Source organism: Bombus fervidus, chromosome 1 (genome assembly GCF_041682495.2).
Source record: "Bombus fervidus isolate BK054 chromosome 1, iyBomFerv1, whole genome shotgun sequence".
NCBI lineage: Eukaryota > Metazoa > Arthropoda > Insecta > Hymenoptera > Apidae > Bombus > Bombus fervidus.
The window spans coordinates 4,083,493-4,106,448 of record NC_091517.1 but is presented as its reverse complement, the minus strand read 5'-3'; positions in this window follow the sequence as shown (position 1 = coordinate 4,106,448).

Below are 22,956 nucleotides of genomic sequence, written 5' to 3'. Positions count from 1 at the left end.
CCCATGGCTTGCTCGAGTAAGTGAATTAACGCTGGTCCGTTTATAAGCCAGTTCTCTTTTGTTAATTATAATTCGATTATTTTTTATTCAGTTCTCACTACTTTTTTCTCATAAATTTTTTCCTTGGCCGTTTCAAAATCCTACCTATTACAATAAATATTTATTATAATAAAATATCGCATAATGAATAGTGTGTATAAAGGAAGCTTCAGATATGTATTCATACGATAAATGTTCATAATACAGGCGCAAGTATGATCTCTAATTATGTAAGAAGAGGTGTCGGTATAGTCTTTCCGCTTTACCGAATCACCGAGTAAAAAAGGCGAAGTGCAAACACGAAAAATACGCGGAACGTAATAGAATTACCGTGGAAGCAAAATGTCGTATAGAATACGATATTCATTTCTCTTGCTTAAAGAAGATATGTTCAGCATCGTTAACTCGGCTCACGTGTCTTAACCTCTCGAGTGAATGCAATTAGCGTAATCCCGCTGGATTATTTCTTTTCAAGGCCTCCCTTTTACGAGCAACCGAATCCCCGAGCGTTGTTTACGTAACGATTATTTCAGTTTGCGAGGGTAGCGCTCAAGCGAGCTCGAGTCCGGCTCAGAACTTTGTTACATTGAATTAGACAGCAATGTTCAGATTCGCGATTAGTGCAGATGGCAGTGGTAACTGTACAACCGAAACTTTCGTAACTCTGAATCTCTGCGCTCTCTGGGCGTTATTCGAAATTCCAGACAGAGAGAGCCTCGGCCGCGATACGAACAGTTTTCCCACTTTCGATGGCTTAGAATGAATTAAGATTTTTCGAAGTTAGTTCTCGCGAAACGTCAGAAAGTTGCGCGATGAATATCAAACGCTCGCTTCCTGAAACTGCTCGCAGGGAATCGCGTTTCAAGATAGCGCATAACTGCGGGATCGATATGGAAATACGACGGAAATAAATGCGAGGATGATCGTGCATTCGAGACTTAGATAGGAAGAAGCGTGCTTCTTCTCGAAGGATCGGAGCAAGAAAGGAGGTGGAGGGAGCAAAGTTAAGAAGCTAAATTAAGCTTAAAAAAGTTAAATTAACGGGACACTCTTGATCGAGAGGATAAGGGTGGGAGGGAAAACAATATTTTCGCTGTGAAAGGGAGAGTTATTAATCGCATCTGAAACGATTACTTGTACTCCGACGAATCGGTATGAGAGAGTCCAACTTCGGAAAGTAGAAAAACTTCTGTGAAAATTGAGAAAAGCTTTTAACGCAAATACGCAGGAAATGGGAAAGAATGTTTCAAAGGAAAGGCTTCCAGACGTTTACTTTGGATGATAAGTTAAAAACTGAGCTACGCTTCGGGACAGACATGAATAAAAATCCAGATTTTAAACTGTTCCATCGTGGAAAACGTAACATCTGCGTTTAATTCCATGCCCTCCGCGTATCATCAAAATCTAATGGAGATCGTTATTTTTAAATGGAAATTGTTATTCCGAATAATAATAAAATGATCGATGTTATATTCACATGGTTTGCTAGAAGAGTCGAAAGCGATGATATCTACCAGACTTGTCACAATTGTTGAATAAGATAATACTCTTTATCAAGAATAATCTTACGATTTAAAATTGAAAAATATATTTTCTTTCCGTTAGTTACATCGCTCTGCTTTCGAGAGTACTGGAGTCATGATTAAAATTTTGTCCGTAAAAAAATTAATTAATCGACCGTGAAGAAAAATATTTGCTGTAGATGTAGATACTATCGATCGAATGGAGACTGGCCTCTGATGAAACTCCAACACGCGTTACCATCGATTTAACGAATAAAAACATTCGTGATACGAATAAACCCAATCACTCTGTGCACCGTTAATTAATCAGGCTTCCTTCGTGCAATTTGGCCAAATAATCATAACTGATCGATTGTCGACCGCGATCAGCCACGATGCCTGCCTTCGATCATCGAGTCGGAAGTTACAGCTCATCATCGTTACCGATGTAATACGGTAATCACGGATCCTTAATTGGATCGGAGTTTACAGCGAGAGAAATACGCGTTATTATCGTCGCTGCTCGCTGGCAAATGCCTATGCACGTCGGTTGTTATCTCGATACAAGCAACAAGCCGCACATTCGGGCCGCCGACTAATCATACTAACATGAGATGCAGAGTCCGCCCCCTAAGTAAACTCTAAACTCTAAAGTCTGCCACAAGTTGTTCCGACGTGGTGTCAGTGAGCAACAGAAGGTATTCCCGGTAAGTACATATCTAAGATGTACCTGTCAATTGCGAGCGTGTAGGTAAGCGCCAGAAATACCTTTGGATCCCAAGAGGTTAACCGCGATGCTAAGATAGCATTCAACGCAAACTCAGGGGCTCTTATTTTAATTACCCCGTCCTTCTGTGTTACAGCCAGGCCACGTCACCAACGAAAACACATTTAAAGACAGGATACTGTAATACGTTTCCTTCGCGGATTAATGCAATTTCCCGTTCATCGTCATTGCAACATCGTTCTCTTTGTTACGGGAAATCAAAGTTGCCACCGTGAAAGACGATCCTGGTTCTCTACGTCTCTGCGAGATTAGCGTTCTCTTATTTGATGATTAAATCGCATTTGTTTATTTTTGGTGTCTAGGAATTTATATATATGGATGCACGACATATTGCTCGTACGTGTAACGTTTATATTTCGCTTTACGAAACTTTTTTTAGGATATAAGAACGGTGTTAATTTCGATGCACAGGAAACAGCGAGAAACGGAGAAATTGTCGGGTTAGTTCGGACAAAAGAACTTTGATCCAAAATTAATTTATCTGATAACTTGGAGGATCAAGAAATCTCTCATCGATTCATTAATACCGATTATTTATTAGATACCCCCTTTAGATACGCTTTATTAATGCGTTTTCGTTAATGCCTCTAACGACTTGTTCACCTTTAATGTTTCTTTTTGTGTTTGTTACGTTATCGGGACGATGAATCAAGGTTGAATAACGACGAATCCTACCGTAGGTTCAATGAAACTTTCATTGCGATAAAATAATTATAATATTATTCTCTGGTTTTTCCAATCAATTCACACATAACGACGAACCAATTTTATCTTGTTTGGAAATAACCAATCAATAACAAACCCTTTGATCTCTCACATATCACGTATCTCACATATGTGTCTAGTTATAGACATATGGCCGAAAGAAATCTCGTTTTTTATTCATATTCTCCCTGTTCTATGCAACAGAAGAAAGAACTAGGAACGAAGCTGATTGTAATAACTCGAGACAAATACGTTGGGACGGGACGTTCGCAGCGAGCACAGGACGTGATGTGACCGGTTCATCGTTTATGCATTCCGCAGCAACGCATAAATTTTTCTGCTTCGCGGAAGAATTGGCTTTTTTCGCCATGTTTTTTCTCCAATATGTTTTTTACTTTTTCTCTTCTATTTTTTGGCTTTTTTCTCCTGTTGAACCCGCGACACGCACGTAGCCACGCCGTTAAAAGCTACTCAATATTTGACGCCGGTGAAAATGACTTACGTGTGATCCGACGTTTCCCAACATTTTCACGTTCTCTGAAACGTTCGACGCAGAACGTAAATAGACCAGCAGAATCGAGAAGCGGGAAATGGGTTCAGATTAAAAAAGCGTTTGCATACGTGATTAATTGTTTTCCCCTCGTTTCTGCATGGATTACCAGTGTTCGCTCGACTCTTCTCTACGCGTATACTCCATAGACGAGAGAGCCTAGCTACGTAACATCGACCGGTATAATTACACCTCTCGAAACGTTCTTTCTCATCGGCGATTCCTCCATTCTATCGTTCGACGTCGCGTCCAAAAGCCAAACCGCCTCGAATAACGTTCATTTCCTTACTGGTTGGATCCAGAGATGGCTACCACTTGTCCGCAATTCCTTCAGGATGTACGGCTCAGTGATTCGTGAGGAAATGAATGAGAGCAAACGCCCCGAAAAAGGAAATCTCACTACTGAAATTCGGTTATTTCTAGGCAATGATTAAGATTAGGGCGGATATAGTAGAGCGGATACGTTTTAAAATATGAATAATCAATCTCCTGTTGGATCTTTGGCAAGAGTTTTTGTTTAATTTCCTCTAAGGAATAGATTAAACGAGAGAATTTTGGAATGTTTGGTGCGTTTGTTTCTTTCACGAAATTTATCTGTGTATTTTACATATAAAATGTTATTAAATGAATTGATGCTTTAACGACGTAATCTGAGAAATATTCAAGGGCTTTCTCGAATACCATGACGACAAGAAGTATTTACAGGTATCCTTGTTTCATTCTTCTACATTTTACCTTGTTTTACTTCTAATTTTCATAGTATCAAATTTTTGTAGTCATATAGAAGCACTATTATAACTATATGAAATTCAATATACCTTTTAATTACAAATTAGTAATTAGTAATTAATAATTAATAAATGCTGTAATAGATACAACGATATGCAAATGTTTCTTGTAGTTACTTTATAATACTGTAAATCTTAAGCCACGCAGTTATGAATATTTATTTCGCATGAAGAGTTGAAAATAAGTATCTTTTGCATCCGATTGTAGAAATGTTAGAAACTTTGATGATAAAGGACTAATTAATCCGGATTCATCGCTACCTTGTTACACTGTTAAAGAGTTAATCAACCATTCAATCGAAAAAATAGCAACGTAACAATTAGTCTGTACGTACTTTAGAAAGATACAGACACATATACAAATAGATGTGGAATGATTTATGCAGAGTTCACTATCAACGCTCATTCCCGAGGAAAGTAGTCGAAATTACGTTTCGATTACCAATCTTGAAAAGACCGGCGCGCTATCGTGCACAGGGTACGTTTTACACAATAGACAGAACAGTATCTTTGTTAGCCCGTTCTGATTGGACTGTTAGAATCTCTGCTTATGTTAGTTATGCCAGTGCATTCAACCAACAGCCAGAACTGCTTTGTTGGCATTGGCATATCAGGGTGTAACGAGCCTCTGTATTGACGTTCTATTCTCCGGCTCTCTCTGACCGTGAATCTCCCGCTTTCAGCAACTATTATTAGTATGTACCTTTGTGTCTGCGGACCGAGGCTTTATACATCGGAAAGTTTTCCTGATTCCCGTCGCAAGTTTATGGATAACAGAGTTAACTCCGCATCGCGTCGAGGTTCGGACGCGCGACCAACGGAAGCGTTCTCTTCCGAAAACTGGTGAATTCACAGCCTCCGACTAGTTGTTAGCATAACTTCTGATATCCTCGATTTTGTATAATAAACTTCTAACTGATGAAAGAAATTAATTTTAGTGTAAATAACTTTCGTAACTAGATTGGGGTTAGGTTGTTCGTGTTTTTATGGAAAATTCGAGGATACAAATATCCAAATTATGAAAGTACTTATAAAATTATTTATGGTAGAACAGCATTTATATGAACCTACTGGGATACAAGCGATTCATGTGTGTAAATGGAGTTCACATACTGCTTACTATTCCTAAATTATGTACATGTATATGATCTTTCATTAGTGTAATAGAAAGGAGTCTATCTAATCAGACACTAAAATTTCGTTCAATTAAATAAAGCTGGTATAAACGGAGTTGAACCGCAGGGAATGAAACAAATCTCTGCTCGGCTTTTATCTTTATGCCCTTAAGTTTAAGTATGAAATTTATAAATAGGAAGTTCCAAAATGTTTTATATAACACGTATGATATATATATATATATGAAAAATTTGACGGTCTCAAATGTATAACATATTTCTATCTCAATGCGAAGAAACAAATATTTGAAACTTCCAAAGAAGAGAATTTTTGCTATTCCTAGCATGTACGTTTAGAAAAAAAATATTTCTGAAATCTATACGAAAAGCATGTATGCAACGTTAGACATCCATACAAGGAAAGAGGCAAAAATGGCGAAGGTTCCGATCAATTCGTAGATTCCAGGGTTCCAGACATCGAGTCGAATCCTCTAGGAATGCCATGGGACAAACCGGCGACCGATACATCGTCCCTTACAGTAGCAGACCGCGCTCGAATCATTATCATGCAACTACCAACCCCGCAACAGCGACCTGCCGTGCAGACGCATCCATCTTACCGGGTCCTTGGCAGGAGACGCGAAATCAGTTTTATTGTATCTCTGTACTTGCTCACTCGTGTCGCGTATGGATGCAAATTTGCTTCATTAGGGTATCGGGGATACGACGTGGGCCGAATACGTTCAACCACGGGGATGCTCGTGAACCAACGTCGGATATGGTGAAACACACCAATTAAAACCGAAGGCTATCGTGTGCCCGAAACGTAAAAGGAAAACGTCCGTGGTTTCTTCTTCCGTTTCCACGATTGAATTCTATGTTACCTATTCGAATATTTTATCCTAAATATAATCTCGAATGTCAAGAATTCAATGACTTGTATAGGTTGTTTCAAAATTCTAAATATATATAAAGTGTTGGATTTATTTTCTTTTTCTCTTATCACGGCTGATAATCTATCCTAGAATGTATGTAATTTTGAATGGTTAAGGTTGAATGAGATATAAATTGAGAATTTTATATACACCTGTAAATTGTTAGATTTAATTGCTTATATATAAACGAGTCTATTACAGAAGAAGTAATATAAAATAAAAATATATAATACATAGTACAAAAAGATGGATTACTGAAGCACTAAAAATTAAAAAAAGCTTTACATGCAAAGTGTAGGAATAAAAAAAAATAATTGAAATATATGACCGTACGATACGTACAGTTCGATTGATGTACTATTTGTTTTTCTCTCTACTTCCCCTTTCCCATGCTTCTATTGGGTTCATAGGTCGAAAACTGCCAATGACCTCTATAAACCCAACTCTATGAACTCCAACATAAAGTAATTACTAAAAATCGCGACTATTTGAAGCAATAATAAAAAACATGAAAAGATATTTTTTGATAATAAGAATAATTGAAACGTCCTGTGATTGTTCCAATCAATGCCATGTACGGTAATTTAGATCCCTCGAAATAAGCTAGAAGGAACATGAAAATTATCAAATGAATGCCGCGTCGACGGAATTGAAACACGCTGTTCGTATCGCGAGTTTATTAAAAGCTATGTGCACATAATGGAGTGCACTAATGAAGATGAAGGTCATCGCGTGCTTGGAACGCAAAGGAAGAGTCTAAAGAGATTTCTGCCTCGTTTTCTGACCCGTCTCGATTTATATTTACGTACCCGACTCACGTATGTAACGCGCAGAATGAAAGATCGGAACCACCAATTCCACGCGGATCTCCCGTTGAAAAACTACTCATCGATCTCCATCCCACACAAAAGTCGATTAATTTGACGTGCCTTATCTCCTTACTTTCCTGTTCCCTGATTTGCATTATACGTTATTGAACGTTTGTTTTCTGAATTATGTAGATACCAGTTACGGAAATCGCCCTTCTTGAACGCAGATTGAAGAAATTTAATTTTGAAATCAAGCATCTATAGTAGCATTTTTTTTTTATTTTTAGATCCTTTATTTGAATTAAATAAATTTCTAGTATGATGATAGAAAAAGAATTAGTGGCTGTTGATAATGATGGGAAATAATTAAAAGGTAAGACGAAATCGAAGACTATAGAACAATGAAGTCTGCGAAAATTGCATCGAACAACTAAGTAATTACACTTACTCCCAACATTAACTTCGTTCAACTGTAACAGGAGCAGTATATTATATCAGATTAGAGAAACTAGTACACCTTCACTTGTAATATATGTATATACGACCTAAATAATTGTGTATAACAACTTTCTTCGAGGAACGTTATATTACCATCGTTCTACTCTTCACGAGTAACTGAGTATTTTACTAACAATAAGGGTATTATCCCCTACAACTACGCAGATGCATTTTTAGGTTGAGCATCGTCATATACATTATTGCATGTTCATTACTTATCAAACAATTAGCCGCGCTATAAGTCTATTACAATAAATCAACTGACCATGAAGAACGTTATCACCAAGAACCACACTTATTACCATAAAACACTAACGGACAATATTATTTTCGTGCTTGAGGTGAATAAATATTTGACCATCAAAATTCATGATCAAGCTAAACTCTTGCAGAGGAAGCTAAATATATGCACATTTGACCTTCGAAGCTCAAAATCAAACCTGAAGTTGTGTTTTGCAGAAAGGTCGATCAAATATTTGACCTTTGAAGGTGAAGGTCAAACAGAAAACTATTTTTGAGGAGAGGCCATTCAAACTCTTTGCCTTTATACATTCAAGATTAAATCGAATATTTTGCTTTCATAGGAAGATTATACGAATATTTAATATTGGATAATTAAGTTTCTATCGTAATTTTTAACTTTCTATCCTGTGATATGACTCGACGATTTGTAGCCATAAATCATACGTATTTCCAATTCATTCATACACTCTAGATCTTAAAATATATAATATCAGAATGCTGTTTATGCCAAGTGCGTAACATTTTGCTACATTAAAGAATCAAGGCCTTAATTGGGTTAATTAAACTGTCTACGTGGAAAAGCGTATTTGATGCAACTCGACGACAGTACGATGATGCTGACGCGCGACTTTGTGAAATTCGGAAGTTAACTTCCAACCGAACCGTCGTAAATCTGTAAGCAAATACAAACAAGCTGATTGCCCTCGAAGTCCTTGGTCTATCCCTCACCAGTAATTAAACAGGGCAATCTGCACTTCCTATCCACGACGTCGCATGAACGGCGAGAATGAGCTGGATCCTCAGAGCGAAGAGCACCTATTGCCCGAGAGAGAACCATCTGTGTGCACTAAGATTATATTTGGTTTGGTCCATGCAAATTCATGAGTTCCTCAACGTCCTGACATTCGGCTAGTTTGAGTTGAATAGACGCAAAGCTATTGTAACTAACATTTTCAATGATATGGGGATTTGTCACAAAAATTAACTTATAATTTATGAAAATCTTCATAAGTTTCCATACTCGAGCTCGAATTTTAACGAAATTATCATCGGATCGGTAACTTCTTGTTAATTCAAGCATGCATAGGTCGGATCTTCAAACATTGTTAATGCAAATTGAAGTGTTTCAGTTTATCTTGATGCATGTTAATTAGCCCAAAGTTTCCAGTATGTATGCACACGATAATCGTTCGTTATAATACGAGATGCAGAATATTATCGAGAATGTCAGTGTTTCAGTAAGTATACTCCTGTTATATGTTTCTGGATCGTTAGCCAAACAATTTCATTCCGATTACGAGGTACCGACGATTAGAATCGAAAGTTGGCTCATTGGATTTCGTCGGTTGTATTCGGCGCGTCGAAAGAAAATTCCCCTTAAAATTGTTTCGTGCGAATTAATAAGTTCGAAGTTCATGTTGAACTGGATTCGAAGCGATGGAGAATTGGAACGAAACAGTGGCACGCAATGTTTCCGGCGAGCGCGAGTTAACACGGCGTTACTTAACTTCTAAACTACTGACCGAGACGGGGAATCGCCTAGCTCCGTGTAAGAGAACAAAATTTCGATAATTATCAGCACGACGGAATATTCACGGTTTCGCTGGCAGCGATTTGCACCGGAGAGATAGCTATATTAATTCTTCGCCAACTTATCTCATCGTGGAAAGTTTGGTTTATCTTGTAGTAACCTGTGCAAAGTAAACGTCTAGACGAAGCAGATCTCTGAGGTATCCGCGATATGAGACATTCTGTCGTATTTTATGCTGATCCTAATCCACCTTTGAAACGCGCTAGAAACTTTTGAACAAGGAGCATTGGTAAGCACACAGAATACATAGCCAGGCCTCCTCCGGATGCATGCGAATAAATGCAAAAGGGAACGTTTAAATTATTATACTCCCAAAAGGATTACCCGAGAAAATTGAAATCCTTCCGCTGGACATGCCAAGGTATTTTCTTTACGAAATAACGTCCCTTCTTCTCGAACGAACAGCAACTACATATGGGAGAAAAAATTTTACAATTTTGTTAGATCGGATCTCTTCAGTGGAATTTCCACTCGTAGAGCAAATAGAGAGGGTGTTATTCTTCTCAAGTTGCATAAGAGAAATCAACTTTCGGAAAATGTAATTTGAATGTTAGCGAATCGTGAATGATTCACATTTAGAACGAGCTGGTGAAGAATACAAAACGTCCTTTTATCTCGAGCACCTTGTAACGTTACATTCGAAATGGGACTTTTAACGCCTGAATTGTTAGTCAAATTTTTAATGACGAACCATTATATATAACAACGATGCAAACTCCAGTTAAAAGGGCTCTTATGTATTTAATAGCGTATTCCAAATATAGGTCAAAAGGTCGAACGCACGACGACTTTATTTTCACGTTTTCCTGCAATTCAAGTTCGAAATCGAACGGTGTTTAATTATCAGTACACATTGCATGGTACACAATTCCGATCTCGTTATTAATTTAACGTATCAAGGATTTTGATCTAATATACCTAATATAAATTACATACATATAAATTATAGCGAATTTAGCATATCGTACCTAAGTACGGAAAGACGCCACTTATTATCTCAGTGTTCAAACATATGATTCATCGAAGTATTCGGGCACTTACCATAAAAAAGCTTTTTCTATCCTCCTGAACATTAAAAAATATCTTTTGTTTTCTTTTACGAAATCTCATGATTGGACACTATCGTTCATAATTGTGTACAATGGTATTGGGAAACCATTGCACTTATCATAGCATTTACACACTAATTAATTAGGTCCAAATATATTAAATTTCGTATCATTTAGTAACATTGTCATATGACTGGAAAAATTTGATACTGTTCTTATAGCCACTGTATGTGAACACTATGGTCGTTTTCTATGAGCAATACGCGAATATTACTAAAATATATGATCTAATTCCTAAAAGCATCCGAATATCTTCGTGAGCTACATCTATGCATTCCCAACCATTGAAATGTTAATCGACGATCGTCGATATTCGCCAAAAGCGTACACATTCCTGTAGAATAAAGGCTAGAATCAACAATTCGAGAAACTGTGCATCCTCGGTGAACTCAAGGTGGCCACTTCGGTAACACAACAAGTCAAGATCACCCGTAAAGGGCGTGTACACTTAACATTCCAGTGACGTGCGCCAAAGATAGCGTTAGGCCGTCATTAAACAGCGCCGAATATTTGCATTATAATGGAACACGGAGGCCGTGATTCATTGAGTTCGTCTCGTTCGTTATTAATGGCTCTCGGCTGCACAGATATTGCCGCGCGAGCCGCATTGTGTGTCAGTCCCTGCCCGTCCCTCGTGGTACACGTTTCCCTTCGCATTAACATAAGCACCGTATCTCGCAGGGTGTCAGTCGAAGACGCGAAGGACATTGCGTCGAGCTCTGGCTGGAATCCATGTGTCCCTTCTCCCCTCTCTCTGTTTCTCTTGTACTCTTCTGGACAACGACTCTGCGAACGACTCGAGCTGCTCTCTAATGATGACGTCGCGCTCGAACCAATGCATTCCAAATGCCGACACGCCTTTAAATTAGTGTCTCTGCTAGAATGTCCTAAAGATACGTCAACCTCGTTGACGCGTAAAAAGAGCCGCGGCCAGTTCTCGCCGAGTTTAAATATAGCAAGACGTGGAGAACGCTCGAGCACTCGCGTGCTCGATGTCTTCGGTCCGCGTCTCACCGCTCCGGAAGCCCAGCAATGTCAATGGGAAGAGGGTAACAATGTAATTCGCTCCTCGAATCGATCTCAAGATCTATCATTATGATACCCGGACTGCATTCAATGGCAGGGTGCGAAGACACGGATAAAACTGCAGGATTTTTTATGGTTTGGAAGTTACTGGACTGAGGATCTTCATGTATTGGGTTGGCAACTAAGTGATTGCGGATTTTGTCAATTTTGACATTTTGTCATTAGGTGGTATTAACAAAATCCGCAATCACTTAGTTGCCAACCCAATAGATTCATAGTTTTGTAAATGCAACTGAAGAAGACTAAGAGGAGATTTTTCCTTTTGATAAATATTACAACACACACACTATCGATATTTTGTATTTTTTTCTCATTACATGAATTTTATGTGTGCTTCCATCCTCATATTTCACACGCTCTCACGAAAACGTAATTGTATAGTAATCACAATCGTAGAAGTGTTGTCACTTCTACATTTGTGCTAACTAGTGTTCTATAAAGAATTTTTTAAACTATTATAATAATATTATTAAGAATGTAGATTTCAATATATAATATCTTATAGTTAGCATATCTATGTTTACAAATTATATAATTTGATTTTCACAAAGAATGAAACAGATGTTTTGCAGGTCATTGAATTCGTCAAAACTATATCTCGGTATTTTCATTCACAAATTTATATTTATTCAAAATTACAGTCATTTCGAGCTGTGAAAGAAGCTTCTCGTGCTTACGTTAGATCTGATCAGACATCAGAACGTTTCAGGATGCATCTGTTTTCTCTGCATTCACGCAATCTTCTTTTCTTCCAGTTCGCGTGATAAAGATGATTATATGGCTGTTTCTTTGAAATGTCATCGACTTCCATCAAAAGCGGGAAATACTCGAGGGGTGTTAACGCGATAAATTATTATGATGAAAGAGACACAGATGTGGTGCTATAACAGATTGACATACAATATGGAAAGTAGCGTAAAAATTAAATTTACATGCGATATTCTAGTTTATTCAAATATTTCGCCACGTGTTAATACGACAGCCATATAGCTTATAGTATATACATTACACGATAATGTCACAAAAACAATTCGTACAGAGTCGATTTATGTTTACCGAAACGATTTCGTATTTTCTGCAAGACTGATAGGAAACATCGATAAATTTCATATTCTGCGATTGACGGAACGCCATTTCTGACCTCATTTGGCTATCACCAGTTCGCTGTGCATGACACGGCCAGATAAGTCGTTAGTGTCGGATTTATCGACACGTTTTCTGCCTTGTCAGGAAAATTCATTATTCCGTCAGTGCTATGTGTCAGCGAGCGCGTTAATGTCAATGAAGCCTATCTATGTATACTTTCCTCGTATATGGACTAAAGATCCTTATATTTCTAAAATCCTGTCAAAAAATACCTTTATATATATATTTGTTATATAATAGTATCTTTATATTATATATATAGTAATTTATATTCTTCTTTGCTTTCATCTATTCGCATGATCAATTACATCAACGATTAAATAATTACATTTCGTAGGTGGGAACATACAATTCCGATTTTTCACTAAGACAGAAGTCATAATGTTAATACTTAGATCGATAAACAATTCCGTGAAACATACGAATTCATTATAATGTATATTATCTAATTAAATTAAGTATATTATATTTCGTATCATACACATTTTCATATCACTACAAAAATATAGTAGATAAAACGAGAATGAAATGTATAGTACCTAATAAACAAAAGGTTTCATTGAAAAGTAAAAGTACAAATAGTTATTGTAACCACTGTACACATTTTATTCAATCTATATGCAAAATCAACTAAATCATCGATTGATCATGATTGTTCAGTGAAGCATGGGTCGTGCCCAGATGTTGGTTTTTATACCAAAAAAGAAACTTCACGGAACATGCAAATCCATTAAAACGCATACCTACAAAGCGTCGCAAAAAGGTGGAAAGAAGGCGCGGGAGCGTGAGCATCTGTGCGCAACGATATCTAAATACGTAAATTGCCAGGGGCTTCCGTGGCGGCAGCGTCGTTTGAATGAGCTGAACAGAAGATGAATGCCGGGAACGGGAGGAACGGTGGCGTGCAGAAAAATAAAAAAAAGTAAAAGTGTCCGTGCGTGTCTTTGAGCGAGAGTGGAAGCGTTTCTTTCGGTTTGCATCCGCTACCTTACCATCGCTGCATTCGAGAGTTGCAACGCGCGCTCCTTCTTGTCCGCCTTTGTATCCAGTTTGCGTGAAGACGTAAATAAAACGACACGCAATTTATTCGCCGAAGCCAAGCGCTGCCAGTTTCCTCCGTGAGAACATATATCCGCAGGTTGCTCGCTTTCCGCAGGAAACACATACGAGCGTGGTTTTCTTTCTCCTCTTGGCCACCTTCCTTTACACGCTCGTGAATACGAATCTCACCCGGTGAGTTGACGTTCTTTTGTTACTTTCGATATGGAATTTCACTCCGTCGATCGTGGCGTGGCTCGAGTATTGAAAACCCTGTCCAAAACTTCGCCGGTTTTCCTTCTTTCGGGCATCGTGACACGCAGGTTAAAATCGTGTCATTGTGCTCGCGAATAGTGGCTCGTTCGTGTTGCGTTTGTCTTTCCACGGCCACATTCTCGTTACGTTCTTGAAAGAGTGTGGACAGCGTGTAACTAAGGTTACTATATCCGTAACGGGAATGATGTATGAGTCATTCAGAAGCCACATTGACCAGTTCCAAAATTGGAAAATAAAGAATAGTGCCATATTATTATCAGGGGCATTGATTCTAAAATTTATCTTGCAATTTGCTATTGCTTGTATCATCTCTCTATTATAAACGAATTTATGAAAATAAGTTATTTGCTATTTTTAGAATTGAATATCAATTATGTGTTTGGTCACTTCTGTGCACGATAAATGTTCTGCAACTCCTATTATACATTTCCAGAGTGATTCCAAATTTTACCAATATAATTATAATAGTCAAATTACGTTGTAGCACTAATAAAATTTCAAAAGGTTTCATATAACAGATGCAATATATTCGTAAAAGTTCTGCATGTGTAATATATTCGCGAATTACTTGATTCGTGTATAATTTGTAATGTTATAATATTTTATACGTAACTATTACATCAGATTCTAATATCTATTAGTATTCTTCATATTTGTAAGTTAGTAAGTTCAAGTTTGTGAAAGATAATACAGAATATGATTGTTTCAATAGCTTTGAGCTAAAAAGTAATCCTCCTTATTATACTATCTGCCCCGTTTCGTCCCATTTTATACGATATATTCGGTATGTTAATCATTAAAAACTTCGGTGAATATAAAAGACCGCAAAATGTATCACTGAAGGAGACCTAACATACAAATGTTGTCCAGAGAGGTTGCATCTGCTTAATTTTTGCTTCGTATATAAATTTTCGAAAATAACAATATCGCGTTCGCATCCCAGTTTAATTTGAATAATGCGTTATTATTTCCTGGGTTAGACGAGTTAAATGTTTCAAAAGTATACTGAGAGATATAAAACTGCAATTGGTATTCATAAATAAACAGGTCTAACGTAAGGGTCATTTGTCGCGTCGTTATCGCGCATATTTTCAGACTGAACAAATCCTTAGAACTATAATGAAATCCTGCTCCCGCGTTCTTTCCATCCACCAGATAATTTTCATGAGTCCGGAAACGGATATTACATTACTTTGGATCCGTCGGCTTCGAAAGAAGCACAAGATCTCTCTCTCTCTCTCTTTCTTTCTGTCATTCCCTCCGTGTCCTATACCGATCCAATGAACTAAAGAAAAAGGAAGGTAATCCTGCGACAGTCTCGCCGAAATAAAAGGATTTCTCCGGTATGCTTTCCACAAATGTTCCAAGCAAATAGTTCAGCAGGGAGAGACAGGACTAGAACAAGTTTTCCACAAGAAACTTTGCAATCACGACAAAGAGACGCGTGATGCACGCGTGACTCCTCGTACTTTCGTTTGACGGGTGTGCAAGTTCATTCTTTCACCACGCGAGACGGAAACTGTTTCGTACCAATCCTTTTGTCCTAGTGGCTGCTGTTGCCTTTAAGGTTTGAGTGGTTTCGGGGGCCGTACTCCGTGGAAAGAATCGTCGGTGGAAGTTCGCTTTGACCGGTTAAGGTATAATTTTCGGATAGTTCCCAGGCACTTTCAGCCCGGCCACTTGTCAACGAAGCCAATTTCGCTCGAAAGAACTTTGGAACCCGAGTTCACTGGTGAAACGGCCTGGGTACTCCGAAAGGACTTTCCGTAAAGAAACGCGTCGTATTTTCCGACGAATATTAAGTACACGCAGAGATCATAGAAACGTCGCAAATTTGCGTGACAACGATCGAATGCCTGGCTCGATGATCTTGAATTTTTTCCCTGCAATTAGCTTGGACATTCTTGACTGTTACCTTTGATCTGGTTATTAAAACTGCAGAGATCGTAGTTGATTTAATAAATACAGATGAAACATTTTCATAAACATTTTTATAATATATAATTTGTCCGTCATTTGGAATTGAGCTACACGAAACAGGAAAGAAGGTGAAGGAACAAGAAAAAATATGGAAGAAGAGAAGAAAGAGAGAAAAAGAAATATATATCATTGCTCCTGTTAGAATTGAAGCAGAAGTAATCTTATGCTTCAGATTACAAGTATTTATTAACTGTACAGATGATTTGATTTGTCTAATACACGCGAAATTTTATAACATAAAAGATGAAGTTATTCGCGGAATAAATTAATTCTATTTTCAAAATAATTGTACAAATGTACAATGATAATTTTGGTAGACTTTAATGGCTTCCTAATCAGTATGACCCGACTTGGCGCTAGGTACCCGAAATGTAAGCCAGGAACGAGTAAGTTCAGAAATTAATTTGCGAGGTCGAAAGCTGCAAGCGATACTTTACGATGTCAGCTCCAATTTCATGCGGGGTGGATTAAATCTTATGGCGCACTTATCTCGCCATTAACACTGGAAATCCGGTCCGTTTCTATTCGCGTTCGCTTTCCAGCAGGGCACCGCGATTAAAATTCGTCCGAGGCAACGATCGTTTGTCGTGTAACACCGCTACCTTGCCCGTCGTGTAGGCTGCGCATTATACGAGCAATGATTGGCCCGAAATTTCTCGAAATCTCTGGCTACCTCTTAGATTAATCAAGCCACGCCGATCCTTATTAATGCTGGACAGGCGAAACAGAAATTTGCATTATTACCGGAGCGTGTACCCTGGCCTGATGGTTCTTGACGAACGCAGCAGGCTACGCGTAATCATCGTCGGCAGGTGGAGGAAGGAATTCTGGAGACATAATGGCGAAGTTCTCTCGACCGCCATTAGACACCGCTGAAACGACCACTAAAAACCGACATTAAATATTCGGTGTTCGCCTCCAGCTAACTCTTGATACCACTGATCAACAACGTATTACCATTCCTACGATTCCGAATAAGAAATCGGTTAGAGATAATAAGACAGTTATGTCGGTGATGCGACAATTATCTTGCGTAATTCTGCCGTAATTAAGAACACAGGTTAACCGTGAGCCGCTAAAGTGTAGTGGCCGATGAACAAAATGACACGATTAGAAACAGAGCGTTCACCTTTTCAATGTCTTGATTCCAGAATGAAAAATGTTCTGTTCCAAGATTCAGGTGTCTGACCGAAGACAAATGATCGTTTCTTGTTAAATGCGCTTACGTTATCGCGAAAGAAATTACAATTTTCCCAAGTGAATTTTTATGTTCTCTCGTTTACAGTTCTCATATAGTATCACGATTCGGAAACCGTGTTGCTTTTCCTAACAACCGTCGCGATATGTCATCTATAATCGTGATAATACGTATGCATTTCTGGTTTTGTATAATACGTTTTTTCGCTAATCAAGCTCAGATTCAAAGAGTTACCTTTCGGGACGCGAGGCACGCGATAGCGTTTCGTGATGATAATCTCTTTTCCCCGTTCTCATTTACCATTTCCGAGATCACGCAACGCAAAGGGGCAATGTACATGCTTCCCTTTCTCTCTCTTCTTTTCTATTTTCCTCTTTCACTCTTCTTCTCTCTCATTTTTTTCGCGTATTCATCGAGTTGGTAATTCAAACGAATGAAAAGTTTTCAAGCGGCGCGTCCAGCATCTCCTCCTTGTGTTACACGATTCTACATCTTTCAATAATGGCGATGCGTTGGCGATTCCACTCTGTCGGATGAAAAAAAGCCACGCAGACGGCGTATCGTCCCGTAACTTTTTATCCTCTCTCCCGCATTGCAAGTTCATTTCCGCATCAGCGGAGGCTCCGCGTCGATGTTTCAATGCTAATGTTTCTTGCCAAAAGGCGAGCGCGTACCCCGGCACCGCTCTTATCTCAATTGAAAACCGTCAGCCCCCGATTATTACCTTGAGCAAATTTAAACATCCCATTACACTTTCCCTTGGCCCTCGCACGCCCTGTTACACCCCAACAGAGGCCGATAGAGGGGAGGATCTCGTTGAGAACATTCACAAAAATTCCGGCGATTTTTTAATGAATCGTAACTACGAGGCAGAAGGTAAGTACATAATTGCAGCCATGATTTTACTCACGAACCTCGTACTTCTTCACCACTTTTTTTGCTTTCTTTTTCTTTTACTATCCTCCTCCTACCTGTCCCTTTTCACTCCTGCGCTTTTCTCATCGGAAGGGAAGCTGCAGCCAGAGGAAAAAACGAACATAGTACTTCCACTAGTTAATTTAATCGATAACGAAGTGAAAAATAATGTCTCCCGTTATTTTAATAGACTTGTTAAGGAATCGCGTTATACGATCGCTTGAACTGCGTCGCTTGTATTAAGTAAATATACTCACTGACGATTGGTCACGGCTACTAAAATGCGTTAGGACAAACACGTTTGAAATGAAACTTTGATAATCTGCATAAAATTTTCTGGATTATTTCCAATATCTATTTATGGTCTGAAAATGTACTATTTGTAACCCAAAATTTACATTCACGAATGGTAAATGATTTTTAAAGATCAACGTTTGCGGCGATTGCTTTCGCAACGACAATTATTATTCACGAGAATTCGGCAATATCGAGCATGCCAGTGCTGTAACAGACAGGAGAAGAGACGAGGTCTGGTATTGTCACCGTTGCATTCATTGCGGGCAAGTTGGTCGCTTGCCTGATACATAATAGTTGAACCATTGTGTCATTTGATTGCATAATTCCAGTTAGACAACGAGCGACCTGTGTAACGTGCACGCGCAGCCGCGTATACTTCGCTACCATCAATTTAATATCAATTCATTACGACTAGATCCCGGCTGGATGGGACTTCACGTTCCAGATTTTGATCGATATTCCTGTAACTTTAACGCCCTCGTATTATAAACGTTCGCCGCATTGTCTTTCGCGTACCTATTGTACATCGTTTCCTTTTCAACGCGAAAATATACGAGTTAACACGAGATTCTTCTATTTTCTTTTTTCCTCCTCGACCGTATAAAACAGTGAAAGGAAAGCCATCATTTATTTCGAAAGTGCTTTTAAAACGATTCCGTTATTATTCGAGTATGCTCGTTTTATATTTAATGATACGTTCTATTTAATTCAACGCTGGCAGCACAGTGGCAAAATGAAAATTCTTGCGTTGGAAAAATAAAAAAATCCTTAATTTCAGAATATAAAATTTACATGGAGAACGGAGCGACGAGGTATGAATTTCGATGGGCGAATTTCTCTAAAACTGCGCTCAACTTTACGCTGTGCGTCGCGGCGCAAGTGAAACCGTTCTATCTTTCTCGTTACAACGTTTCTATCTTCTACCATCGACGTGTGTTTTCGTATTAAAATGCAGATCGGCGTACCCTATGTTCGAATACAACCGCATTTTTTTTTGTTCGGGAATTTTCTCGAAAATGGTTTGGTAATTCGCGCGCGCTCCAAAGTGCGCGGGTACTTTCAAATTTTCCCATTACAATGCAGATCAATCGCGCTCTCCGGGCCTCCATAGTTCTCTGGCCGCCTCTCTGAAAACGATTTTTACAGGATTGTCGAAATTTCAATGCATACTGGCCGATCCCGTGCCGCTATAGCGGCCCGGTAATTTCCTTCGATTTGTCGCCGACAGAATGGACGCTGTTGGCGTAAACAGTCGGTCAATTTCACCGAACATTCAAGTTGTTATAACGAAAAAAATCGAAGAATCTTTTATTCTCGGTCAATTTCTACGAAGAATCCAGCGCGGCAATTTTCAAATTATTGCCATTAAATCCGTATACGTCAGAGAAGAGTGTAAACTATGGAAACAGTTTGTAACACGTTATATTTCTCCTCGAACCAACCGCCATCTAACTCTCAGATCACGAAGCGGCGGGACAAGAAACAGCACACGTTCTTCGATTATTCCGATTTCGTGATGGGATTCTTGGGTGTAACTCGAGATTCAGAGTTATCGAAGATGTATTGTCAGTGGGCGTGATATGAGGGCAAGAAGCAAGAGAACCAGAACCATTGGAGCGACATTACAGATGCAGTGGATGTTACTGATCGGATTGCCGTGTGCTCGCGCGCTCTCGTGTTTACACACCTTCGGTCATGCTCATTTCCATATCGGAATAGGTGCATATTACTCTGCGTAACCACGACTCTGTGCACTCACTTCTGTGGCCAACCACCTTTGCTTTGTGTTTCTCATTTTCGTTCTCCATTTTCCCGGTTTTTGTACGCTGTCTTACTTCCATCTTTCCCTTTGTACTGCTCTATGACTTTAGTTTTTCTTATCATTTACTGTCTCTTCTTTATCATCGTTTCTTATTCTCCGAGTTCTTTGTTGTCCCTTTTCCATTACTTGCCTGGTGCTTCCATAACCAGTCCGGAAGTTCGAGTTGAAATGCAAGATGGAAATTCATACGATCGAACGGATGCCGTTTCTCGTTTTTCTCTTTCTTTCTCTCTCTTTTTTTCTGTTTTCTTTTTTTATAGCTTTGTACGCTTCTGAGGATGCTCGATCGGAATTACAGAATAATCGGAGCGAAATTTCTCGCAACATCGGACTAGAGTTGAAGCAAGACTTGCAATATTGAAAATCGTAAGTTTCAAGAGGACATCTGCTGCTATTCCACGAAGCATACTGCATCGAAAGAAATTTTTGTCAAGCTGTTTTAAACACAGCTGGTAGAAAAAATGTCCGTGATTAGTCACCGTAGCTTTCCTTCTCTCGGTTTCCTTAACATTTAGTGGCTGCGTTTTATCGTTACTTCTCGTTGCCTGGTTCCTTTGTTTCTGCCTTCCAGATATTCCCGTTGGTTTCTTAACCAGCCGTATATTTCAATCAAAAAATGCGAGATACAAAAGTGAATATTGGAACAATCGACATGGAAAAAAGTAACGATGTTCGTCCATTTTCGGACTCATCTTCTCTTTTTATTTTTGTCACGGGTGGATTGGGCTAGAAAAAAAAAAAAAAAATGTACGAGCCGGTCGGTAGTCCCTGAATTTTTTCCGGAAATTACGTGATCCGCTCGCAGTTAATCAAACGAGACCGTGAAAAAACGCGGGGGTGGAAGGTAAACGAATTTATTACGGGAGTGAAAAAAAATATTGAATGAAAGGATCGAAGCACGGATAGGACGGTTGTTCAATCGGCGAATCGACGCTCTCCGTCCACGGGACGAACGAACTGTCGAATTGTCATTTTGCCAAACGGATAAATTGCGAGAACAGATATTTCATCCAACGAACAAATTGCTGAATATGTTGTGTCGGCAATAAGCGAGCTCACGGGTACGCATGCCTCTTTCTCTCTCTTCGTATTAAACGCGATGAATGGATTTATTAAACTTTTGCATCCTTTGGAGCGGTGCGTTGCGTTGGCGTTGACTCGAAATTCTCAAAGCCACCGCAACGATCATGATTTCGATTAAAAAAAAAAAAAAAAAGAAAACAAAATAGTGAAAGAAAGAGGCAGGAGATAAATGTTTCATGAAATCGGATCCATTTCGACGCATTTAACCCTCCACGCGTGTATTTTCGGTAATTTTGCACCCTTTCTTTCATGGTTTCGCTGTTTTTCAATGGAAAATCGAAGAATTGAAAGATATAACGTTGGTGAGTAAAATCGAAGAACGAAAATTACTTCTTTGTTTTATACAGAAGCGAAATCATCCCCGAGTTTCTAGGAGTTTAAAACAATTTCTAAAAATAAAATGAATCGATTGATCCCACTTTTAGTTGCCTCACCGACGGCTGTTTTATTTTGACGCAAATTTTTGTAATAATTTCAATTCGTTAATATTCGAAAATATTCGTTAATATCACATGCTACTTTTAAAACATTTAAATCAGCGTCGATTATCGAGTGAAATATAGAAAAAAAATATTCTCGCTGCGAAGTGTATTAACGCTATTACAATTCAATATATTTGTATAACGTGGGCAGAAACGTATCGAGTAATATCGAGTTTTAATTTTAATTCCATATCCCAATTCAAAGAAGCCCATGTGCCGAGGCACTCGGGAAAATTAAAACAGATCCTTGAGCGACGAAACGCTGGTGGTTAATAGAAAAATTCCTGAGGGAAACGTTAAAACGTTTAAAATCGGGCTGATGAGGATTTCAATATGAAAGGAATTCCGAAACAAATATCGGACAAACGTTAAATAAAAATCAGTGGGCGCTTGATAAAATTCGCTCGACTAATTTACATGGGGAGCGGGGTGAAATGTAATTGTTGCGAATACGTTTTAATTTATGAATGAAAACGTGGTCGCCCGGGGCGTTGCCGGTGTAAAACCACCGCGCGAAACAACAGGCAACCGGCGAAAGGCGAATAGGTTTCCGATTTTGTGCGTCATTAAAATTTCATTCGGGCCGACTCAAAGGTATCAGTGTTTGCCAGTTATATACATCTCGTACGGCGCATACGTACGTAGATACGTGTACACAGTCGCACGTTACCAGCCAAAGAACCCATAGTAGTCGCATATTTATCCAGGGAGGAGAGAACGAACAGGTGTATAACACTGGACACCTTTTGATTGGTAAACATGCATATTTTATCCGGCCTCGCAATCGGATAACGTGTTGTTCGTATCAATTATTCTCCAAAACTCAACGCTACCATCTAATGGGGAACAGAGTTTTAATTGAAACGTAATCCCAATTAAAATGAGTTCACGATACTCTGCGCACGAATACGCGTAATCGTGTTAACGAAATGAAATGTCCACTCTGGCGCAAGATATCGGGG